This window comes from Elephas maximus, chromosome 21 (assembly GCF_024166365.1).
Source record: "Elephas maximus indicus isolate mEleMax1 chromosome 21, mEleMax1 primary haplotype, whole genome shotgun sequence".
In the NCBI taxonomy this organism is placed as follows: Eukaryota; Metazoa; Chordata; class Mammalia; order Proboscidea; family Elephantidae; genus Elephas; species Elephas maximus.
The window spans coordinates 81,854,153-81,861,589 of record NC_064839.1 but is presented as its reverse complement, the minus strand read 5'-3'; the positions used below and the strand labels follow the sequence as shown (position 1 = coordinate 81,861,589).

The 7,437-nt window shown below is 39.1% G+C and overlaps 1 pseudogene; it reads left to right on the top strand.

Annotated features, from left to right (window-relative positions):
• The first annotated feature begins 3,643 nt into the window (after positions 1–3,643).
• LOC126065021 (THO complex subunit 7 homolog) lies at positions 3,644–4,240 on the top strand (annotated as a pseudogene).
• Positions 4,241–7,437: the final 3,197 nt, after the last annotated feature.

Sequence of the window (7,437 nt, the reverse complement as noted above, 5' to 3'; positions counted from 1 at the left end):
TGATGCAATGCAAAGTTTGATTTCTTGACTGCTGCTTCCATGGGCGTTGATTATGGAGTCAAGTCAAATAAATCCTTGACAACTTCAATCTTTTCTCAGTTTATCATGATGTTACTTATTGGTCCAGTTGGGAGGGTTTTTGTTTTCTTTGTGCTGAAGTGTAATCCTTACTGAAGGCTGTGGTCTTCGATCTTCATTAAAAAAAAATCAGTAAGTGTTTCAAGTCCTCTTCACTTTCAGCAAGCAAAGTTGTGTCATCTGCATAATGCAGTTTGTTAATGAGTCTTCCTCCAATCCTGGTGCCCTCTTTTTTTTTTTTTTTTTATATAGTCCAACTCCTTGGATTATTTTCTTAGCATGCCAATTGAATAAGTATGTGAAAGGACACAACCAAGACACACACCTGAAACAGGCTGCTCAGCCATATCTTGAACAGTACCTGAGCCAATTTTTTTTTTCCTTCTTCTTTCTTCTTTCTCTCCTTTCCCTCCCCTAGCCCATTCCTGCCTCCAAGAAAGATCCTGATATTAGCTCCCCAAATGGTTAAGTGTTAACCAGTGTTTCCTCTAAGACTGTGGAAAACAAGTGATATTGATCTAAGCCTGTCAAATAAGACGAAGGATGGCACCAGCTACCCCCTGAGCTGATGAGATAATGGCAGGAAAAGATCAACATGTTTGAGATACGACCACCAAAACCAAACAGAAGAAAGAGAGAGTACATTCCACAAGTCCCTAAAACTTATGGCCCCTTTTCCCTTAAAAACCCAAACCCATCGGTAGTCTGGTGAGACAGAGGACTTTAGGAGGAGATCATTCCCCTCTATCTCCATATACTGGTATATCTAATAAAGCTCTTGCTACCCATCTTACCTGTCTCAAGAATTGGCTATTTGCGGCAGGCGGCTCTAAGTCAACGAAATTGCGGTAACACACCTTTCCTGACTTTAAACCATGCAGTATCTCCTTGTTCTGTTCGAACAACTGCCTCTTAATTTACGTACAGGTTCCTCATAAGCACAATTAAGTGTTCTGGAATTCCCATTCCTTGTAATGTTATCCATAATTTGTTATGATCCACACAGTCGAATGCCTTTGCATAGTTAATAAAACACAGGTAAACATCTCTCTTGTATTCTCTGCTTTCAGCCATGTTTCATCTGACATCAGCAACGATATACCTTATTCCATATCCTCTTCTGAATCTGGCTTTAATTTCTGGCAGTTCCCTGTCAGTGTACTGCTTCAGCCACTTTTGAATGATCTTCAGCAAAATTTTGTTTGATATTAATGATAAAAATATATATATATATATATTAATGATATTGTTTGATAATTTCTGCATTCTGTTGGATCACCTTTCTTTGGAATAGGCGGAAATATGGATCTCTTCCAGTCTATCGGCCAGGTAGTTGTCTTCCAAATTTCTTGGCATAGACGAGTGAGCACTTCCAGCACTGCATCTGTTTGTTGAAACATCTTGATTGGTATTCCACCAATTCCTGGAGCCTTGTTTTTTGCCAGTGCCTTCACTGCAGCTTGGATCTCTTCTTTCAGCACCACTGATTCTTGATTATATGGTACTGAAACACCTATTAGATATACTGATTTCCATCCTACCTCATTGGCTCCTTCTCCTCAGTTCTCTCTGCTGGTTCTTCCTTATTTCTTCAGTCTCTTCACTTTGGAGGGCCTCAAGCTCCTTCCTTGGACCTTTTCTCTACCCACAGCACACTCACTCTGTTGGCAATGTCTTCCAGCTTCCTGGCTTTATAGACACTTATATGATGTTCCCCACATGTTAATCTCCAAGCCAGACCTCTCCCCCAAACTCCAAACCCATATATCCAACGGCCTACTCAACAACTCTGCTTTGTCTAGTAGACAGCTCAGACTTCCCTCCAGAACTAGGGTTGCCAGATAAAATACAGGATGCCTAGTTAAATTTGAACTTCAAATTAAAAAAACTAATAATTTTTTAGGAATAAGGATAGGCAATATTGCATGGGGTATACTTACACTAAAAAATTATTTGTTATTTATCTGAAAATCAAATTTAATTGGGTGTTCTGCGTTTTTGTTATTTGTGGCAACCCTACTCTAAAATAGATTCAACCTACTGTCTTCTCCAACTTAATTGACAGAAACTTTATTCTTCCAGTTGTACAGGCCAAAGACATTTGAGTCATCTTTCACTTATTTTCATATGCACATCCAATCTGTCAGCAAATACTGTTGACTCTTACCATCAAAATAGATCCATAATCTGAAATATTTTGCCATCTTATTGCTACCACTCTAGCCCAAGACACTATCATTGTTTAGATTGTTAAAATAGTCTCACAGCTCTTCTCCCTTTGTTCCTTAGAGTCTATTCTCACCACTACAGCCAAAGGGACTCTTTTTAAAGGCAAGTCAGAGTATCTCACTCTTTTACCTAAAACTGTCAATTAATTTCCGTTTCACTCAGTATAAAAACCAAAGTCCTGGTAGAGCTAAGACGGCGGACTAGTAAGAAGCACTAAGCCATCTCACTGCAACAAAGACCCAAAAAAACAAGTAAAACACATACAGACATCAATTCTGGAACCCTGGCCCTTTCATGAAGGGATAAACTATTAGATTGGAAGTCGCTGAGAAGAAGAAACTGATAGAAAACAGTGAAGGAGTGGAGATACAGAGCGGATGTTCCCAGCCAAATGGCATGACTCAGCATGGTCATTTTGGAGTGAAGCCAACAGCCCTGCAAGCAGAAAGGCACCTCCACAGAATTCCCAATAGGAGACAGAGGTAAGGCACAGGCACACCCAGGGCTGAGTAAGACCACATTTGCTGGCTGCAACTCAAGGAGGAGCCCAGACTATCTCACTTAGTAACCGTGGGAGCATGCTCCTACAACCCCCGCCCCTCTGGTGAACAGGGGCTATAACTACCCCATCAGGAAACCCCAACTGCCGGGAACCACAGTACCAACCTACCCTATTCCCCTCCTCCATCTAGCCCCCTCTGTCCCTGCCTTTGCTCCTTGCTACCTCTCTCCTCTACCCAGCCAGCCATGGCCCCAGGGGATCCTGGCCCAGATCCCAGGTCCCTCCCCACTGGCTTCAGACACCCCTCCCCTCACTGCCCACAATAGGCCCGAGTGAAACAGCCTGGACCCCAGGCCCCTTCCTGTCAGCTCAGGACCACTGCCCACCACAGCCCTGAGTGGAAGCACCCTGGACCCCAAGCTCTCCCGCCAGCTCGGGACCACTCTGATACCCAACACAGCCCCGAGAGGAACTGGCACAGACCCCAGGCTCCTCCCTGCCACTGGCCGCAGACTACTCCAGACCCCAGTTGGTTCATGCCACAGAAAAATGACCTCTCTCTGCCCTCCCCTTCCAACCACTGGAGCTGCCCTGCTGCACCACAGCTGAGCTACCGGCCATGCACACTCAGACAAGGTGGTGAGAACTATTATGCCTACAGCTGAGCAAGAAACAAAGCATTCCCAGCCCACCTGCCCAGACATAACCAAACAAAACAAAAAAGCAGAATGAAACAAACAAACCTACAATTAATAGATAAAGAAAATAATACTTGAAAGTTTTGGAGACAGCAGATAATAGCAAAACATACAATGAGCCACTGCCGCACAGGCCATGGGAGCCATAACTGACGACGAAGTCATCCGGAATCATCTCCTAATTGATGCAGATGGTGCTGGAGATAATTGAATAATTAATCTGCTAGTGAAGAGTTTCATTAATTGATGCAACTCTGGGTCCCAGCAAGAGGGATACAGCCAGCACCAACGTATGCTGAGTACACTGTCACAATATGAGTTTTCAATTGCTAGTATATGATATGAATCTCAGAGAAATGGAAAATTATGAAAAAGTTTATAAAGAAATAGAATGTAGCATTGCTAGAGCACATGAAAAAATTGCAAAAAGCAAATTCTTCAAGGAAAATGAATATGAAAAAATCACCAAGAATACAATGCTTTAGCAAAAGTAATCCAGCATCATCCAGACAGGCATGAGACATTAAAGGAACTAGAGGCTTTGGGAAAAGAATTAGAGCATCTTTCACATGTTAAAGAAATTGTTGGAGATAAGCTGGAATTGAGGGGGAAACAGTTTCACGTTCTTCTTAGTACCATCCATGAACTTCAGCAAACACTGGAAAATGATGAAAAACTCTCAGAGGTAGAAAAAGCTCAGGAAACAGGTGTGGAAACAGATCCTAAGCCATAGGCAGGCTAATCGCTCATCATTCCCAAGAATACTGAACTAGCTGCATGATCTTAGTGTGTTTAGAAATTATTGTGCTCTTGAGATTTTTACAATTTCTGCAGTGAAATACTTTGATTTAAAATTAATGCACATTTTATTGGTATTTCTGCACACAAAGGAAAATGACTTCAGAATAGATTTGGTTTTATTAATATTCATTTTTATTCTTAAACTTAAAAAGTAGGAAGCAACAGTCCAAAAATGTTTAATGAAGTGTTTTCAAGCAGGAAATAAAATATATATATATATATATACCAAATCCACTGCCGTTGAGTCGATTCCGACTCATAGCAACCCTGCAGGACAGAGTAGAACTGCTCCACAGTGTTTCCAAGGAGCGCCTGGCCAATTCGAACTGCTGACCTCTTGGTTAGAAGCTGTAGCACTTAACCACTATGCCACCAGGGTTTCCTATATATATATAATAAAACAGGACAAGATGGCTCCAGTAAGTAACCAGAATAAAGCACCAGAAGAGGCACTGGAACTACCAGATAGGGAATTCAAAAGTCTAATATTCAGGGCTCCCCAAGAGATTAGGAAAGAGACCAAGGAAAAAGCAGACAAAATCATGGAAAACACAGATAAAAGCAAATAAAACATAGCCATAATCAAGGAAAACACAGACAAGGCAATAGAAGAATTCAGGAAAATAATGCAAAAACTAAATGTCAAAATAAATTAACTATTAGAAATCATACAAAAATAGCAATTAGAAATCCAAAAGATAAAAAACCATATTTCAGAAATGGATGACAAAATAGAAGGTTTTAGAAGCAAACTTGAAACAATGGAAGACAGAATCAGGGAAATGGAAGACAAATCCATGGATGCCACTTTGTTTGAGGGAAAATTAGAGAAAAGAATGATGTGAGATACAGTCAAGAGCAAAAATTTGTATGTGATCAAAGCTCCAGAACAGGGGGAAAAATAGATAACACAGAGAGGACCCCTGAAGATTTGCTGACACAAACTCGCTTCTAATATCATGAAAGATGAAACCTGACCATCCAAGAAGCTCAGCAAACCCCATATAAGATAGATCCCCAAAAGACAGTCACCAAGACATATCATAATCACACTTGCTAAAACCAAAAACAAAGAACCCTGACAAAAGCTTGAGAAAAATGAAAAGTCACATACAAAGGGGAAACAATAAGAATAAGCTCTGATTACTCGGCAGAAATCATGCAGGCTAGAAAGCAATGGGTTGATATATATAAAGCCTTGAAAGAAAAAATTGGCAACCAAGAATAATATATTCTGCGAAACTCTTGCTCAAATATGATGCAAAGTTAAGACATTTCCAGATAAACAGAAATCAAAGGAATTCATAAAAACCAAACCAAACTTACAAGAATTATTAAAGGGAGTTCTTCAGTTAGAAAACCAACAACATCAGACAACAACCCGAATCGATGAACAGGTCAGTTTCAGACAAATACCAATATAGGTAATGAGCTCTCAAGGATAAAACAAAACTAAAAGATTCAAAACAAGGAACTAAAGACATCAATCTGTAAATGACAACAATGTCAGAACAATAAAAGGGGGAATAAATGGTGTAGGTATAGAACTTCCAAACGGGGCACAAGTCAAGGTGATAGCAAGTAATAAAAGACTGGTTCAAACTTAGGAAGATAAGGGTAAATTTCAAGGTAACCATAAAGAAATTTAACAAACCTACTCATCGAACTAAAGAAGAAACACATAAAGTCTCAGGAAAAACACAAAATTTACAAAAACGAAAGAAACAAAAAGAAATTTTACAATCAAAAGGAACTGAGCACAGAAAAATAAGAGGAAAAAGGAAAATGTCAGCACCACATAAAAAGCACTACAAAATGACAGCAGTAAATTCACGCCTAATTGATAATCACACTGAATGCAAATGTCTTAAATGTACCCGTAAAGAGAGAGTGACAGAATGGATAAAAAAAAAAGATGACCCATCAATATGCTGTCTATAAGAACACACCTTAGTCATAAAGACACAAATATATTAAAAATCAAAGGATAGAAAAAATATATATTAAGCAAAGAACAAGGAATGCCAATACTAATCTGAGATAAAATAGACTCTAAGGCAAAATCCACCATAAAAGACAAGGAAGAACATTATATAATGATTATAGGAACAACCCACCATGATGACATAGCCATAATAAATATGTATGCACCCAATGACAGGGCTCCAAAATACATAAAACAAACTCTAACAGCATTGAAAAGAGAAATTGACATTCCACAGTAATAGTACGAGACTTCAACACACCACTCTCGGTAAAGAACAGAACATCTAGAAAGAAACTCAGCAAAGATACAGAAGATCTAAAGGCCACTATCAACCATCTTGACCTCATAGACATATAGAACATGCCACCCAACAGCAGCAAAGTATATGTTCTTTTCCAATGCACATGAAATAGTCTCCAGAATAAATCACATCTTAGGCCACAAAGCAACCCTCAACAAAATCCAAAACATCAAGATAATATGAAGCGTCTTCTCTGATCACACCACCATAAAGGTAGAAATTAATAACAGGAAGAGCAAGGGAAAAAAATCAAATACGTGGAAACTGAATAGCATCTTGCTTAAAAATCACTTGGTAACAAAAGAAATCAAAGATGGAATAAAAAAATTCCTAGAAGCAAACAAGAATGAAAACACATCATACCAAAACACTTGGGACACAGCAAAGGCAGTGCTGAGAGGCCAATTTGTAGCAATAGATGCACACATCGAAAAAGAAAGGGGCAAAATCAAAACGTTAGCATACAACAAATAGAAAAAGAACAGAAAAAGAAGCCCACAGCCACCAGTAGAAAGGAAATAATAAAGATCACAGCAGAAATAAATGAAATAGAGAATAGAAAAACAACAGAAAGAATCGAGAAAACCATAAGTTGGTTTTTTGGGAAAGGATCAACAAACTATTGGCCAAAATCACAAAAGAAAAACAGGATAGGAAGCAAATAACCCAAATAAGAAATGAAATGGGAGACTTTACAACAGACTCAACTGAAATAAAAAGCATCATAACAGAGTACTATGAAAAGCCATACTCCAACAAATTTGAAAACCTAGAGGAAATGGACAAATTTCTAGAAACATACTACATGCCTAAATGAACACAAACTGAGGTAGAAAATCTG